This window comes from Schistocerca gregaria, chromosome 2 (genome assembly GCF_023897955.1).
Source record: "Schistocerca gregaria isolate iqSchGreg1 chromosome 2, iqSchGreg1.2, whole genome shotgun sequence".
Lineage (NCBI taxonomy): Eukaryota > Metazoa > Arthropoda > Insecta > Orthoptera > Acrididae > Schistocerca > Schistocerca gregaria.
In genome coordinates, this window is record NC_064921.1 from 599,595,464 (window position 1) to 599,613,919 (window position 18,456).

The 18,456-nt window shown below is 47.2% G+C and overlaps 1 protein-coding gene across 3 annotated transcripts in view; it reads right to left on the bottom strand.

The window, feature by feature from the left end:
- The window catches only part of LOC126334537 (DNA repair protein XRCC3-like), an 86,587-nt gene that overhangs the window by 40,019 nt on the left and 28,112 nt on the right, over positions 1-18,456 (bottom strand). The gene's annotated exons all lie outside the window — the stretch shown is intronic.

The following is an 18,456-nucleotide window of genomic DNA, read 5'->3' on the forward strand; positions in this document are numbered from 1 at the left end:
ATTATGTTTTACTCCTACTGCTGCCAACCAGAAAGACTGAATGATAGCTGAGGGCCCTATAGTAGTCATGAGAGAATGCTGTGTCATACTGTCAATTTCTCTGGTTTGAAAATGAGTGATGGAACATGGTCCGCTACATATGCTACCTGCAACTTCTTGCAAAAGAAACATTAATACTGAAAAATTAGAACATAATAAGAAATGTTGCAGACCATTGTAATCACAAAAAGGATAAAAAGGAACTACTTCGCTAACAACTCACAAAATGGCTCTGAGCACTATGGGACTTAACTGCCGAGGTCATCAGTCCCCTAGAACTTAGAACTACTTAAACCTAACTAACCTAAGGACATCACACACATCCATGCCTGAGGCAGGATTCAAACCTGCGGCCGTAGCAGTCGCGCGGCTCCAGACTGTAGCGCCTAGAACCTCTCGGTCACTCTGGTTGGCCAACAACTCACACCAAGTTGTTCCTTATACATAAAAAGTTCAATGCACAACAAGGAGGAAACAGCTTTCCAGCATTTGTTCTGGTGATTCAGTTGCAAAGAATACATTTGAATAGTTCAATGCAATTCAGAAGACTGTGCACAGTATGCAGAATCTTAGGGCAGTTCTTCAAGATAAAGTAGAAGATTTATTTCTTTTTGTAAATTATTGTTCTGTTTGTTATCTATACAGAAAATGGTCAGAACAAGCTTCAGATATCCTGCCATTATGGTTTCATTTCATTCTGCAGATGAAACTGAACAGGGAAACCGACATTGAAATCATTTATTTGGAGAGACCTGGACAGGCAGCACACCTGGAAACCTGTGGCAATTACTGGTTACAAGATGGAGATGACGTATCATGTCTGGAAGCATTTATTTATGTCTCATAATTGGCAAATGTCAGGTCAAAAAAGCAATTTGTCAGGGTACCTCAGCTCTATTCAGGGGGATTATTATGGGTAGATAAATACAAGGGATACACACAGCATTTTAATCACCTCAAAAAATAGAAAATAAAATGTAATTAAGTTTTTATTTGTTTGTTTGCAGGAACATGTCTGAAGTCCTCGTACAGAGAAACCCTCGCATCACAGTTCTGTAGCACACAATTACAAGAGTCAAACCAAATGCACAGCCCACTGATAAGGTGGAGATGGGTTGGGCTATTTTGTTTCGACTCATCTAGTTGCATGCTATGGTGCTACAGTACAGAGATATCACTGTCTACCAGGACTGCAGATGGGTTCATGCAAACAAACAAAAACTTACATTATTTTATTTTTTTGAAATGATGGCCAAAAACTTCATGAGTAATGCTCGAGCTGCCTATTTTAAAAATTGAGTAACACCCTAGTAACCAGACAAAAAGCTCCATACCAAATCAGAAAAATTTGCAAACCACTGCTACAATATTACACTAACCTGAAGGTAGTTAAGCAGCTGGTAAGCAGAGGTATCCACTGCAAAGACAACATGAGGAAAGAAGATCTGTACTTGTTAATTTGATCAAATAACCCAATCGATAAGTTGTATGTAGCAGATGCAATGGCTAGGTGGAACACTATCATGACTATCATGGTATTTGGACTAAGATACAGACTTGCTGTCATCAAATTGTAATCTGAATAATTAGAACCGTTGTTGTTGTTGTGATCTTCAGTCCTGAAACTGGTTTGATGCAGCTCTCCATGCTACTCTATCCTGTGCAAGCTGCTTCATCTCCCAGTACCTACTGCAACCTACATCCTTCTGAATCTGCTTAGTGTAGTCATCTCTTGGTCTCCCTCTACAATTTTTACCCTCCACGCTGCCCTCCAATACTAAATTGGTGATCACTTGATGCCTCAGAACATGTCCTACCAACCGATCCCTTCTTCTGGTCAAGTTGTGCCACAAACTTCTCTTCTCCCCAATCCTATTCAATACTTCCTCATTAGTTATGTGATCTACCCATCTAATCTTCAGCATTCTTCTGTAGTACCACATTTCGAAAGCTTCTATTCTCTTCTTGTCCAAACTATTTAACGTCCATGATTCACTTCCATACATGGCTACACTCCATACAAATACTTTCAGAAATGACTTCCTGACACTTAAATCTATACTCGATGTTAACAAACTTCTCTTCTTCAGAAACGCTTTCCTTGCCATTGCCAGTCTACATTTTATATCCTCTCTACTTCGACCATCATCAGTTATTTTGCTCCCCAAATAGCAAAACACCTTTACTACTTAGTGTCTCACTTCCTAATCTAATTCCCTCAGCATCACCCGAATTTATTCGACTACATTCCATTATCCTCGTTTTGCTTTTGTTGATGTTCATCTTATATCCTCCTTTCAAGACACTGTCCATTCCGTTCAGCTGCTCTCCCAAGTCGTTTGCCGTCTCTGACAGAATTACAATGTCATCGGCGAACCTAAAAGTTTTTATTTCTTCTCCATGGACTTTAATACCTACTCCAAATTTTTCTTTTGTTTCCTTTACTGCTTGTTCAATATACAGATTGAATAACATCGGGGATAGAGTACAGCCCTGTCTCACTCCCTTCCCAACCACTGCTTCCCTTTCATGTCCCTCGACTCTTATAACTGCCATTTGGTTTCGGTACAAATTGTAAATAGCCTTTCGCTCCCTGTATTTTACCCCTGCCACCTTCAGAATTTGAAAGAGAGTGTTCAGTCAACATTGTCAAAAGCTTTCTCTAAGTCTACAAATGCTAGAAACGTAGGTTTGCCCTTCCTTACAGTACAGTGTATCTTTTACATGCCTTTGTTGTCTAACCAACTTTTGCAATGCGGACCACTGCAAAACACGCAGGAAGGGTGTCAGTGAGGTTGTAGAAGATACAGACAGGTATGGGAAGCCATCCAGTCTCCAGTGCCATGGCCAGCTGCACTAGGTTTCTCAGTTGAGGATCCTTGGTGCAAGCAGCCCAGTCGAACTGATCCCGCAGATTCTCAATTGGGTTTAAATTTGGGGAGTTTGGTGGTCAGGGGAGTGCAGCAAACTTCATCCTCGTGCTCTCCAAACCATGCACATACAACACAAGCTGTGTAACATATCGCATTATTCTGCTGATAGAGGCCATTTTGAGAAGAAAAGACAAACAGCACCTAGGCGCAGATATGATCCACAAGATATATGCATACTTGCACTGATCCACTGTCCCTTCCATAGTGACGAGATCACCCATGGAAGGTCCTATGGCCAGGACCCTTCTGACGATTGTGTTTGCTTTTAGACATTTCACACCCTACATGCCAATGGCCATGCATCCAAAGGAGCATACAGTGTGAATCATATGGAAAGCCATTCAGCAGATATGCACTTGTGGCACTGGCTGCAAATTCCAGCCTTTGTTGTCGATTAACAGCATTCAGCATGGGTGCATGCACCAGGCACCTGCTGCTTAGGCTCATATGCAGCAACATTTGTTGAACGGTCACTGAGGAGACCCTGTTGGTAGCCTCTTGGTTCATCTGGGCAGACAATTTCTCAACTGTTGCCCATACGCATCTCCAAAGGCATCGTCCACCACTGTTATGGCCTGCGGGGCACCACAGTTGCCAAGGAGCCAGTCTTGGGTAGCGTCATTTCGCCACACACTGTATACTTTAAACACGGCAGCAAACGGACAGTTTACAAACTTAGCCATTTTGGAAACACTACCACCCTAGGCCTGACAGCCAATGATCGCACCCTTTTGGACATCATATAAATTACCCTCTTTCTGCATTAAGGAAACGACAACAGCCTTTACCGTGTCCCCCGACATTTTATATACCCTCCACTGCTGCCATCTGTGAGTGGTTATTGTAAATTGATGTTGAACACTGGTGGTAGTCACATTAATGTGACTAAAATGTGTATAACGATTTAGACACGTAATGTTACATCACGGTCAGGCACATATTCTGAAATCAGAGGTGGATGTACTCAAGAGCAGATATAAACTCAGATCACAATTTAGTAATGATGAAGATCAGGCTGAAGTTTAAGAGACAAAGAGGTGAGATATGAAGTACTAAGGAATGAAGAAGTACGGTTGAAGTTCTTTGAAGCTATAGATACTGTGATAATGAAAAGCTCAACAGCTAGTTCAGTTGAAGAACAATCACAGAAGTTGGAAAGATAAACACAGGGACAAAGAAGATAACTGCAAAGAAATCATAGGTAACAGAAGAAATACTTCAGTTGACTGATAAAAGGAAGAAGTACAAAAATTTGCAGGGAAATTCAGGAATATAAAGAAACAAGTCACTTAGGTGGTGGTGGTGGTTAGTGTTTAACGTCCCGTTGACAATGAGGTCATTAGAGATGGAGTGCAAGTTCGGGTTAGGGAAGGATTGGGAAGGAAATCGGCCATGCCTTTTCAAAGGAACCATCCCGGCATTTGCCTGAAACGATTGAGGGAAATCACGGAAAACCTAAATCAGGATGGCCGGAGACGGGGTTGAACCGTCGTCCTCCCGAATGCGAGTCCAGTGTGCTAACCACTGCACCACCTCGCTCGGAAGTCACTTAGGAATGAAATAAATAGGAAGTGCAGGGAAGCTAAGGCAAAATAGCTGAATGAAAAATGTGAAGAAATTGAAAAAGAAATGATTTTGGAAGGAATTCCATTGTTAAATGCAGAGGAGATAGTGGATACATGGAAAGAGTACATTGAAAACCTCTATGAGGGGGAGGACTTGTCTGACAACATGATGGAAGAAGAAACAGGTGTGGGTGTGTGCAATCAACAGTGAGGTTATCAGCACTCTCTTGCACTGTAAAAGAAACAAATGTGGATAAAATTATGAAAATGTTATCACACAATGTAAAATGTGTGTAGAATGTAGCTGATTTGTCTCATAACGTACAGTTATGAAACAAACATTTTTGTACAGGAGACATGTCAAATTACTTTTAAAAAATAAGGTTATAATAATTAACATATTTAAGAAGGGATTTTTGAATTTTTAGACATGAAAAATTTAACAAGAACATATATAACACTTATGGTCATTTTGCAGCTTCCAATACAATTTATACAATATATTAACAATTTATTACACTATACATAATATTTACTGTTTCTTTTCTTTTCAAATTGCCAAACTATTCTGCATGAGTTCTTCAATTGAATAATGACTTTTTCCAATAGTGTATTAAATAACAATCTTTTTAGTAGGTCAAACTCCAAGTTGTTGTTGTTGTTGTTGTTGTTGTGGTCTTCAGTCCTGAGACTGGTTTAATGCAGCTCTCCATGCTAATCTATACTGTCAAGCTCCTTCTTCTCCCAGTACCTACTGCAACCCACACCCTTCTGAATCTGCTTAGTGTATTCATCTCTTGGTCTCCCTCTATGATTTTTACCCCCCACGCTGCCCTCCAATGCTAAATTTGTGATCCCTTGATGCCTCAAAACATGTCCTACCAACCAATCCCTTCTTCTAGTCAAGTTGTGCCACAAACTTCTCTTCTCCCCAATCCTATTCAATACCTCCTCATTAGTTACGTGATCTATCCACCTTATCTTCAGCATTCTTCTGTAGCACCACATTTCGAAAGCTTCTATTCTCTTCTTGTCCAAACTAGTTATCGTCCATGTTTCACTTCCATACATGGCTACACTCCATACAAATACTTTCAGAAACGACTTCCTGATACATAAATCTATACTCGATGTTAACAAATTTCTCTTCTTCAGAAACGCTTTCCTTGCCATTGCCAGTCTACATTTTATATCCTCTCTACTTCGACCATCATCAGTTATTTTACTTCCTAAATAGCAAAACTCCTTTACTACTTTAAGTGCCTCATTTCCTAATCTAATTCCCGCAGCATCACCTGATTTAATTTGACTACATTCCACTATCCTCATTTTGCTTTTGTTGATGTTCATCTTATATCCTCCTTTCAAGACATTGTCCATTCCGTTCAACTGCTCTTCCAGGTCCTTTGCTGTCTCTGACAGAATTACAATGTCAACGGCAAACCTCAAAGGTTTGATTCTTCTCCATGAATTTTAATACCTACTCCGAATTTTTCTTTTGTTTCCTTTACTGCTTGCTCAATATACAGATTGAATAACATTGGGGAGAGGCTACAACCCTGTCTCACTCCTTCCCAACCACTGCTTCCCTTTCATACCCCTCGACTCTATTAACTGCCATCTGGATTCTGTACAAATTGTAAATAGCCTTTTGCTCCCTGTATTTTACCCCTGCCACCTTCAGAATCTGAAAGAGAGTATTCCACTCAACACTGTCAAAAGCTTTCTCCAAGTCTACAAATGCTAGAGACGTAGGTTTGAAAGAATTACTAACAAAGAGATAGAGGGGCTGGCCAGTACTTACCTCAGCTCAGTACAGCCGATAGAAACACAAAAAACAACCGAAAATTTAAGTTCCTAGCTTTCGGAATAAATGTTCCTTCATCAGGGAGGAGAGAGGGGAAAGAAAGGGAAGAAGGGAAAGTGGATTTAGTTACTCACAACCCAGGTTATGAAGCAACAGGGAAAGGAAAACAGGGAAGGTAGCAAGGACGGAGGCATGGTTGTCTGAGGGAAGCCAAAGATATTCTACTGCAGGTACTGTGCCAGCTTCAAACCAAAGAGAATGCATACAGAAGTAAAGAGGTGTATAGTATAAAGATGTAGGATGGAAAGATGCATGAATGGCTAAAGAGGAAAGGGAAAGAGGAGAAGACTGAAAAGTAAATGGGAGTGAGGTTGTTTAACGTAGGTTCAGTCCAGGGGGATGGCGGGATGAAAGGATGTGCTGGAGTGCAAGTTCCCATCTCCGCAGTTCAGAGGGACTGGTGTTGGGTGGGAGAAGCCAAATGGCACATACAGTGTAGCAGGTTCCTAGGTCCCTAGAATTATGCTGGAGGGCATGCTCCGCTACTGGGTATTGGACATCTCCTAGGCGGACAGTTCGTCTGTGTCCGTTCATACGCTCAGCCAGTTTAGTTGTTGTCATACCAATGTAAAAGGCTGTGCAGTGCAGGCATGTCAGCTGATAAATGACATGTGTAGTCTCACCCTCATAGCCAAAACCCCCCCTCATAGCCAACAAACCTAGCCTAGCCACCCTACTCAATCTCCCTATCCCAGCACATACCCCACACAGACCAAATCTCAACTATAACCACAGTCAAATGCCACATATCACCAACTCCAATTCAGTTCTAAACCTCTCATCCAGATCCCTCTCTCCTCAAGAGACATCTGTTCTATCAAAAGGCTTAACCTTTAGCCCCACACCTAAATTCAACCACACTGCCCTGGTTAAAGATCTCCTCTCTTTCACCCGGAACCTCAACTGGAAATATCACTTCACCACCCAAACACAGCCCCCAAATACTAGACCCAGTGTTGAACCTTGTTTAGAACAGTTCCGACCGCCTTCTCAAAGGGATCCTCCTCCCCTCCCCCAAAACCATCCCTTGCAGACATTTCAGGAATTCCTCACATCCAGTGTTGCCTCCCAGTCCTTCTTGAAGAACATCCCGACAACCCCCAACATCACCCCAGCTGAATCCCGTGCCATTAAGCAGCTGAAAACAGACCGCTCTATTGTAATCCTTCCGGCGGATAAAGGCTCCACAACTGTAGTACTTGACCATGTGGAGTATGTGGCAGAAGGACTGCGTCAACTCTCCGACACCTCAACCTACAAAGCTGTTACCCAGGATCCCATTCCCTCCATTCAGACTGAGCTGCAGAAAATCCTAAAAATCCAAGGTCCCTCACAAGGCCTCACAATGGCTTCCATAGACTTACTCACTCCACCTGAGCCACGTACCCCTACCTTCTACCTATTACCCAAAATCCACAAAGAGAACCATCCTGGCCGTCCCATTGTAGCAGGCTTCAAAGCCCCAACAGAACGTATCTCAGCTCTGGTAGACCAACACCTCCAACCTATCACCTGCAGACTCCCATCCTACATCAAGGACACAAACCACTTCCTAGAACGCCTCAAATCCATTCCCACTCCTCTCCCACCTGAAACTTTTCTTGTGACCATAGATGCTACATCCCTTTACACAAACATCCCACACACCCATGGTCTCTCTGCCCTTGAGCACTACCTCTCCCAACGCCCACCCGAAGATCTTCCAAAAACCTCGTTCCTTATCACACTTACCAACTTCATCCTCACCCATAATTACTTCACTTTTGAAGGCCAGACGTACAAACAAATCAGGGGAACTGCCATGGGAACCAGGATGGCTCCATCCTATGCCAACCTCTTCATGGGCCGCATGGAGGAGGCTTTCCTGAAGACCCAACAGCTGCTTCCCCTGGCCTGGTATAGGTTTATAGATGACATCTTTGTGGTCTGGACTCATGGTGAAGAAACACTCCTTAATTTCCTCCATAACCTCAACTCCTTTTCGAATCTGAATTTCACCTGGTCCTTCTCCAAAACCAAAGCCACCTTCCTGGATGTTGACCTTCATCTTGTTGAAGCTCACATCCACACCTCTGTCCATATCAAACCCACCAACAAACAACAGTACCTTCACTTTGATAGCTGCCATCCATTCCACATCAAACGCTCCCTTCCCTACAGCCTAGGTATTCGTGGCAAACGTATCTGCTCCAGTGACGAATCCCTCAACAATTACACCAATAACCTGACCAGTGCTTTCCTCTCCCGCAACTATCCTACAGACCTTGTCCACAAACAGATCTCCCGAGCAATACATTCCTCCCCGTCCAACAACAATATTCCTACCCTCAGACCACACAGAAGCATCCCCCTTGTCACCCAATATTATCCTGGCCTCGAATACATCAATAAATTACTCTGCCAGGGATATGACTTTCTCAAGTCAACCCCTGAAATGAGATCATCCCTTGACAAAATTCTCCCCACACCACCCAGAGTTGCCTTTCGTCGTCCCCCTAACCTCCGTAACATCCTTGTTAAAACCTGCAATATTCCCAGACTACCTTCTCTACCCAGCGGTTCCTACCCCTGCAACCGACCCCGCTGCAAAACCTGCCCCATGCATCCCCCCACAACCACCTACTCCAGCCCCGCTACTAGGAAAACATACACAATTCAAGGCAGGGCCACGTGTGAGACTACACATGTCATTTATCAGCTGACATGCCTGCACTGCACAGCCTTTTACATTGGTATGACAACAACTAAACTGGCTGAGCGTATGAACGGACACAGACGAACTGTCCGCCTAGGAGATGTCCAATACCCAGTAGCGGAGCATGCCCTCCAGCATAATTCTAGGGACCTAGGAACCTGCTACACTGTATGTGCCATTTGGCTTCTCCCACCCAACACCAGTCCCTCTGAACTGCGGAGATGGGAACTTGCACTCCAGCACATCCTTTCATCCCGCCATCCCCCTGGACTGAACCTACGTTAAACAACCTCACTCCCATTTACTTTTCAGTCTTCTCCTCTTTCCCTTTCCTCTTTAGCCATTCATGCATCTTTCCATCCTACATCTTTATACTATACACCTCTTTACTTCTGTATGCATCCTCTTTGGTTTGAAGCTGGCACAGTACCTGCAGTAGAATATCTTTGGCTTCCCTCAGACAACCATGCCTCCATCCTTGCTACCTTCCCTGTTTTCCTTTCCCTGTTGCTTCATAACCTGGGTTGTGAGTAACTAAATCCACTTTCCTTTCTTCCCTTTCTTTCCCCTCTCTCCTCCCTGATGAAGGAACATTTATTCCGAAAGCTAGGAACTTAAATTTTCGGTTGTTTTTTGTGTTTCTATCGGCTGTACTGAGCTGAGGTAAGTACTGGCCAGCCCCTCTATCTCTTTGTTAGTAATTGTTTCACATCTTTATATGAGATTTTCCATTAATTAGTTAGAAACGTAGGTTTGTCTTTCCTTAATCTTTCTCCTAAGATAAGTCGTAAGGTCAGTATTGCCTCACGTGTTCCAACATTTCTACGGAATCCAAACTGATCCTCTCCGAGGTCCGCATCTACCAGTTTCTCCATTCGTCTGTAAAGAACTCGCATTAGTATTTTGCAGCTGTGACTTATTAAACTGATAGTTCGGTAATTTTCACATCTGTCAGCACCTGCTTTCTTTGGGATTGGAATTATTATATTCTTCTTGAAGTCTGAGGGTATTTCGCCTGTCTCATACATCTTGCTCACCAGCTGGTAGAGTTTTGTCATGACTGGCTCTTCCAAGGCGGTCAGTAGTTCTAACGGAATGTTGTCTACTCCCGGGGCCTTGTTTCGACTAAGGTCTTTCAGTGCTCTGTCAAACTCTTCACGCAGTATCTTATCTCCCATTTCGTCTTCATCTACATCCTCTTCCATTTCCATAATATTGTCCTCAAGTACATCACCCTTGTATAAACCCTCTATATACTCCTTCCACCTTTCTGCCTTCCCTTCTTTGCTTAGAACTGGGTTACCATCTGAGCTCTTGATATTCATACAAGTGGTTCTCTTCTCTCCAAAGGTCTCTTTAATTTTCCTGTAGGCAATATCTATCTTACCCCTACTGAGATAAGCTTCTACATCCTTAACATTTCTCCTCTAGCCATCCCTGTTTAGCCATTTTGCACTTGCTGTCGATCTCATTTTTGAGAAGTTTGTATTCCTTTTTGCCTGCTTCATTTACTGCATTTTTATATTTTCTCCTTTCATCAATTAAATTCAATATTTCTTCTGTTACCCAAGGATTTCTAGCAGCCCTCGTTTTTATACCTACTTTATCCTCTGCTGCCTTCACTACTTCATCCCTCATAGCTACCCATTCTTCTTCTACTGTGTTTCTTTCCCCCATTCCTGTCAATTGCTCCCTTATGCTCTCCTTGAAAATCTGTACAACCTCTGGTTCTTTCAGCTTATCCAGATCCCACGTCCTTAAATTCCCACCTTTTTGCAGTTTCTTCAGTTTTAATATACAGGTCATAACCAATAGATTGTGGTCAGAGTCCACATCTGCCCCTGGAAATGTCTTACAATTTAAAACCTGATTCCTAAATCTCTGTCGTACCATTATATAATCTATCTGATACCTTTTAGTATCTCCAGGATTCTTCCATGTATACAACCTTCTTTTATGATTCTTGAACCAAGTGTTAGCTATGATTAAGTTATGCTCTGTGCAAAATTCTACCAGATGGCTTCCTCTTTCATTTCTTAGCCCCAATCCATATTCACCCACTATGTTTCCTTCTCTTCCTTTGCCTACTGACGAATTAAAGTCACCCATGACTATTAAATTTTCATCTCCCTTCACTACCTGAATAATTTCTTTTATCTCATCATACATTTCATCAATTTCTTCATCATCTGCAGAGCTAGTTGGCATATAAACTTGTACTACTGTAGTAGGTGTGGGCTTTGTATCTATCTTGGCCACAATAATGCGTTCACTATGCTGTTTGTAGTAGCTTAAATTACGGCTGTAGTTTCCCCTTGCTTTCAGCCGTTCGCAGTACCAGCACAGCAAGGCCGTTTTGGTTAATGTTGCAAGGCCAGATCAGTCAATCATCCAGACTGTTGCCCCTGCAACTACTGAAAAGGCTGCTGCCCCTCTTCAGGAACCACCTGTTTGTCTGGCCTCTCAACAGATATCCCTCCGTTGTGGTTGCACCTACGGTACGGCCATCTGTATCGCTGAGGCACGCAAGCCTCCCCACCAACAGCAAGGTCCATGGTTCATGGGGGGGGGGGGGGGGGGTCAAACTCCATATATAATAGATTTGTGTTATGTAATTTATTGTAAATTGCAAAGAGACGAAAATGTTTAGGTGGACATTGGAATTAACATTGCATGACCACGTCATAAATAATGAAGTTTGCAGGCTGTATAGTGTTGCACAAATAGTAGACCAAATGAGAGAAAGCCGCTTACATTGGTATGGGTATATCCTTAGAGCAGACAAGACAACAGTGCCAAAGATTAGTTTCAACCTACATGTAAATGGGAAACGGCCAGCAGGATGACCAAGGCAGCAATGGCTTGACACCCTACATGAAGACCTCAAGATCTCAGGCATAAGATCGCAAGACATGGTTGGGTGTGGGATTGAAGGGACCAGACTGCTAAGGTCATCGGTCCCTTGTTCCACGATAAAATCACACGAAATAAAAACTGTCAGTCGTTAAAAACGGAGAACTGAGAGAAGGGACGACACAATACAAGAAAGGCAGACAAAGACCAGACAAACGGAACTAAAATCGCACCGAGTGTGAAGGTGGTTGGCCGACCATGAAAATAAGGAAAAGCCAACCACCAAATGACATTAAAACCCACAGTTTAAAACCACAGGCCAAAGGCCCAAGTCAATACAGGAAATAAAAGGACAAACACTCAAATCATACGATAAAAACCCCCTGCCCGAATAAAACTCAACACGAGGTCCGCCATAGCATCGTCATCACATAAAAGGGCAGGGAGGGTATCAGGCAGCGCAAACGTCTGCCTGAGTCCTGTTAAAAGCGGGCAGTCCACCAAAATGTGGACCACCGTCAGAGCTGCCCCGCAGCGACATAGCGGTGGGTCCTCCCGGCGCAACAAATGGCCGTGCGTCAGCCACGTGTGGCCAACGCGCAGCCGGCAGAGGACGACAGAGTCCTTCCGAGAGGCCTGCATGGAGGAGCGCCACACACGGGTCGTCTCCTTCACCGCCCGAAGTTTGTTGGGCGTGGGCAGGGTGCGCCACTCGTCACCCCAGGCACCAAGCACTTTCTGGCGCAAAAGCGACAGGAGATCACACTCCATAAGGCCGAGTTCCAGAGCCGGTGAACTCACTGCCTGTTTAGCCAGCGTGTCAACCCGCTCATTGCCCGGGATGCCGACATGACCTGGGGTCCAAACAAAGACCACGGAGCGGCCGCAACGGGCAAGAGCATGGAGCGACTCGTGGATGGCCATCACCAGACGGGAACGAGGAAAGCACTGGTCAAGAGCTCGTAAACCACTCAGGGAGTCACTACAGATGACAAAGGACTCACCTGAGCGGGAGCGGATATACTCTAGGGCGCGATAGATGGCAACCAACTCGGCAGTGTATACACTGTTCCCGGGTGCCAGCGACCGTTGCTCACAATGATCCTCTAGAGTAAGAGCGTAACCAGTGCGACCAGAGACCATCGAACCGTCGGTATAGGTCACGGCAGATCCGGGAAACTCGGCAAGGAGAGCAACAAAGCGGCGGCGGAGGGCCGGAGGAGGGACCGAGTCTTTCGGACCCTGTGCCAAATCCAGCCGAATGCATGGTCGGCGCACACACCAAGGGGGCAGACGGAGATTGGCCCGGAAAACAGGCGGGAGAGGAAAAAACTCAATCCCACACAGTAGAGCCCGGATGCGAACCGCGATCGTACACCCTGACCGGGGCCGCCTGTCTGGAAGATGGACGATCGAGTGCGGGAACAGGAGACGGTAGTTGGGATGCCCTGGCAAGCTACAAACGTGGGCAGCATAAGCGGCCAGAAGTCGGTCGCGCCGGATCCGCAATGGAGGAACACCAGCCTCCACAAGTAAGCTGTCAACAGGGCTTGTCCGAAATGCTCCTGTGGCGAGTCGGATCCCGCAGTGATGGATGGGATCCAGCAATTGCAACGCTGATGGCGACGCCGAACCGTAAGCCACACACCCATAATCAAGGCGGGACTGGATCAGCGTTTGATACAGCCGGAGAAGGGTGGACCGATCGGCACCCCATCCGGTGTGGCTAAGGCAACGGAGAGCGTTTAAATGCCGCCAGCATGTTTGTTTAAGCTGCCTAATATGAGGCAGCCAAGTCAACCGGGCATCAAATACCAGTCCCAAGAACCGATGCGTCTCTACCACAGCAAGAGGTTCACCGTCAAGGTAAAGGCGTGGCTCAGGGTGAACCGTGCGACGCCGGCAGAAATGCACAACGCAGGTCTTAGCGGCCGAAAACTGGAAGCCGTGCGCTACAGCCCACGACTGCGCCTTGCGGATAGCGCCCTGCAGCTGGCGCTCAGCAACTGCAATGCCAGCGGAGCTGTAGTAGAGGCAGAAATCGTCTGCATACAACGAAGCTGCGACGGACGATCCCACCGCCTCAGCGAGCCCATTGATCGCAATTAAAAACAGGGAGACACTGAGGACAGACCCCTGTGGGACCCCGTTCTCCTGGACCCGGGAGGAACTATGGGACGCAGCAACTTGCACGCGGAAGGAACGAGACGACAGAAAATTCTGAATAAAAATCGGGAGCGGGCCCCTAAGACCCCACCCATGAAGTGTGGCCAGGATGTGATATCGCCAAGTCGTATCGTACGCCTTCCGCATGTCGAAGAAGACGGCAAACAGATGTTGGCGGCGTGCAAAGGCTGTACGGATGGCAGACTCTAGGGAGACCAGATTATCGACGGCAGAGCGGCCTTTGCGGAACCCACCCTGAGACGGAGCCAGAAGGCCTCGAGACTCGAGGAGCCAACTCAACCTCCGGCTCACCATACGTTCTAGCAACTTGCAAAGAACGTTGGTGAGGCTTATGGGGCGGTAGCTGTCCACCTCCAGCGGGTTCTTGCCAGGTTTCAACACGGGGAGGACGATGCTTTCTCGCCATTGAGACGGGAACACACCCTCAACCCAGATGCGGTTGAAAACATCTAGGAGGCGTCGCTTGCAATTCACAGAGAGGTGTTTCAGCATCTGGCTGTGGATGCGGTCTGGCCCAGGAGCCGTATCAGGGCAAGCAGATAGGGCACTCTGGAATTCCCAGTCGCTGAAAGGAGCATTGTACGACTCCGCGTGGCGCGTGTGAAAGGAAAGCCTCCAACTTTCCAACCGCTCTTTCCGGGAGCGGAAGGCCAGTGGGTAATTCGTAGATGCGGAACACTGAGCAAAATGCGCTGCTAACCGGTCCGCAATCGTGTCGGAGTCAGTACACACCACTCCATTCAGCGAAAGCCCAGGGACAGAGACAGGCGGCCGATAGCCATGGAGTCGCCTAATCTTAGCCCAAACCTGCGATGCAGAGGTACGGACGCCAATGGTGGAAACATACTGTTCCCAGCACTCCTGCTTCCGTTGGCGAATAAGGCGTCGGGCACGGGCACGGAGCTGTTTAAAAACGATGAGGTTCTCCAAGGACGGGTGCCGCTTATGGCGTTGAAGAGCCCGCCGGCGATCTCTAATCGCCTCTGCGATCTCGGGCGCCCACCAAGGCACAGTCCTCCTCCGAGGGGACCCGGATGAACAGGGAATCGCAGATGCCGCCGCAGAAACGATGCCGGTGGTGACCGACTGAACCACCGCATCAATGGTGTCAGGGGAAGGAGGTGCGATAGTAGCGAGAGAGGAGAACAAGCCCCAATCAGCCTTATTCAGAGCCCATCTGGAGGGGCGTTCAGAAGAGTGACGCTGTGGTAGTGACAGAAAGATGGGGAAATGGTCACTACCACATAAGTCGTCATGGACACTCCAGTGGATGGATGGTGAAAGTCCGGGGCTGCAGATAGAAAGGTCGATGGCCGAAAATGTGCCATGGACGACGCTGAAATGTGTCGGCTCTCCCGTGTTTAAGAGGCAGAGGTCAAGCTGCGAGAGAAGAGTCTCGACATCTCTACCCCGGCCAGTAATCGCGGCGCTACCCCACAGGGGGTTATGGGCGTTAAAGTCGCCCAGTAACACAAAAGGAGGAGGCAGTTGTGCTATCAATGCAGCCAACACATGACGCGAGACATCACCATCTGGCGGAAGATACAAACTGCAGACAGTAATAGGCTGAGGCGTCCACATCCTTACAGCGACAGCCTCTAAAGGTGTGTGAAGAGGTACACATTCGCTGTAGACAGAGTTAAGGATGTAGACGCAGACTCCACCAGATACCCTCTCATAAGCTGCCCGGTTCTTGTAATAACCCCGATACCCACGTAGGGCAGGGGTCCGCATTGCCGGAAACCAAGTTTCCTGTAGGGCAATGCAGAGGAAAGGGTGACTGCTGATGAGTTGGCGAAGCTCAGCAAGGTGGTGGAAAAAAGCGCTGCAGTTCCACTGGAGTATTGCTTTGTCCATGTCCGAAAAAGGCGTGAAGGGGCTGAGGAGGCAGATCACGCCACTGGGTCACCTGCTGCCACCGATGGAGGACCAGTACAATCTGCTTCCATGGCGTCTGAGGGTCCGGCGAGATCCAGGTCCTCAGCGGACGCCCGGATCTCCACCTTATCCCCGGACGCAGAGCCTGTAGGGAGCAGTGGGGTGGATGCCACCGCGTGGTCCTTGGCCTTAGAGGTCTTCTTCTTCGTCTTGTCTCTCTGGTCCTTGGGTTTTATTGGCTGGGAGGGCTCCAGCGAGTCAGTCTCCGGGACGGAGGAGGAGCGGGAAGCCCTGCGATCAGCCGCTGGTCTGCTTTTCTTCCATTGGCTGACGTCACCCTTCCCAGAGGCGGAAACCTGGGAAGGAAGGGACCCAAGGGACCCTTTCCGTGCTATTCGAGCAGGGGAAGTTTGAGGCTTCCCCAGCTTAGAAGTGGGGACTGATGTCCCCGATGGTTGGGGGGTTGCTGCTCCTGAGGCAGGTAGTGCAGGAGCAGCAGGGAGTGAAGTGCCCCCCACCATCAAGGGGGCAGGTGTAGCATTCCGGCTCTGAGAGGTGGCAGTCTGAGGGAGAGCTAAAGGGGCCATAACAGTAGTAGCCGCGGCGTAAGAGGCAGGCATTCGAACAGGATGGAGGCGTTCGAACTTCTGCCTGGCCTCAGTGTATGTCAGGCGGTCCAGGGTCTTATACTCCATTATTTTGCGCTCTTTCTGGTAGATCCTGCAGTCCGGCGAGCAAGGTGAGTGGTGCTCTCCGCAGTTTACACAGATGGGAGGCGGAGCACATGGAGTATCGGGATGTGATGGGCGTCCACAATCTCGACATGTGAGGCCGGAAGTACAGCGGGAAGACATATGCCCGAACTTCCAGCACTTAAAGCACCGCATCGGGGGAGGGATATATGGCTTGACGTCACAACGATAGACCATCACCTTGACCTTCTCAGGTAAAGTATCACCCTCGAAGGCCAAGATGAAGGCACCGGTGGCAACCTGCTTATCCCTTGGACCACGATGTACGCGCCGGACGAAGTGAACACCTCGCCGCTCTAAATTGGCGCGAAGCTCGTCATCGGACTGCAATAGAAGGTCCCGATGGAATATTATGCCCTGGACCATATTAAGACTCTTATGGGGCGTGATTGTAACCGGAACATCCCCCAGCTTGTTACAATCGAGTAACCGGCGGGACTGGGCGGAGGACGCCGATTTGATCAAAACCGAGCCCGAGCGCATTTTGGACAAGCCCTCCACCTCCCCGAACTCGTCCTCTAAGTGCTCGACGAAGAACTGAGGCTTCATGGATGTAAAGGATTCACCATCAGCTCTCGTACACACCAGGTAGCGGGGCGAGTATGGTTCGCTGGCATCCTTAGTCTTTCGTTCCTCCCATGGTGTAGCCAGGGAGGAGAACGATTTGGGGTCATATGTAGTTGCGTTGTATTGAGCCCTGGAACGCTTAGAGACTGCTGGCGGCTGGCCACCAGCAAGAGATGATGTACCACACTTCATTGCGGGTCATCCGCCCTGATGCCACCTACTCCGACCAAGGGCCCTCCCCACGGGCGCCACCCAGCCTCAGCAACGACCACCTGGCAGGATGGCCATTGCCGGGAGTCCCAATGCCCCAAGGAGATAGGCATCTACTCCTTGGCATACGTGGGGAGTTAACGGCGCTGGCATCAGCAGAGCGATCCCTGTGTAGTCAGGGGGCTACAACCAACAGGGTACATGGCGGCCCCACCACAACGGACTGGCTACCGTACTGGATTTCAGGTGATGTAGTCCAATATCGTCATTGGCGCATAAAGCGGCACAGCATAGCAGACTGCAAGAGTCCGCACCCAAGAACAAATCCACGCCCAAGAGATGGTAGGTGAGCGGGACTGCTAAGCGATGACGACAAACCTGGCTAGAGATGGTAATGCTTGATGGACACATCGCTCCTTGTAAGGCGCCCTTCCCCAATCGGCTCGCTCTTCGGAAAATTTAGAAGGATGGAGGTCAAACCCGTTAGGGGACCATCTCACAAGGCCAAAACGTTTGAGACTCCTTTTAGTCGCCTCTTACGACAGGCAGGAATACCGTGGGCCTATTCTTACCCCCGAACCCACAGGGGGGAAGATCGCAAGAAGTGACAACAACAAGCCAAAACAGTGGACCCTGCCAGCAAGAGACAAACGCTAAGGAAGAAGAAGAAGTTTTTAATCCCATGTACAATGGTGTTTGCGTGTAAAGTTTTAAATTATGAGAGGGAAGTTTCAAACTGTGTCTGTGACGAATACTGTAATTGTGGTCGAAATGAAAATAGTCAAGCGAGTTTTGATTTTTATATACAAAATAAAAATTTCATAGATGTATGGAAGAGCAAAGGTTAGTATTTTAATTTTTTTAAATAATGGGCAACATGATATTCTTTTTTGGACTAAAGACATGTTTC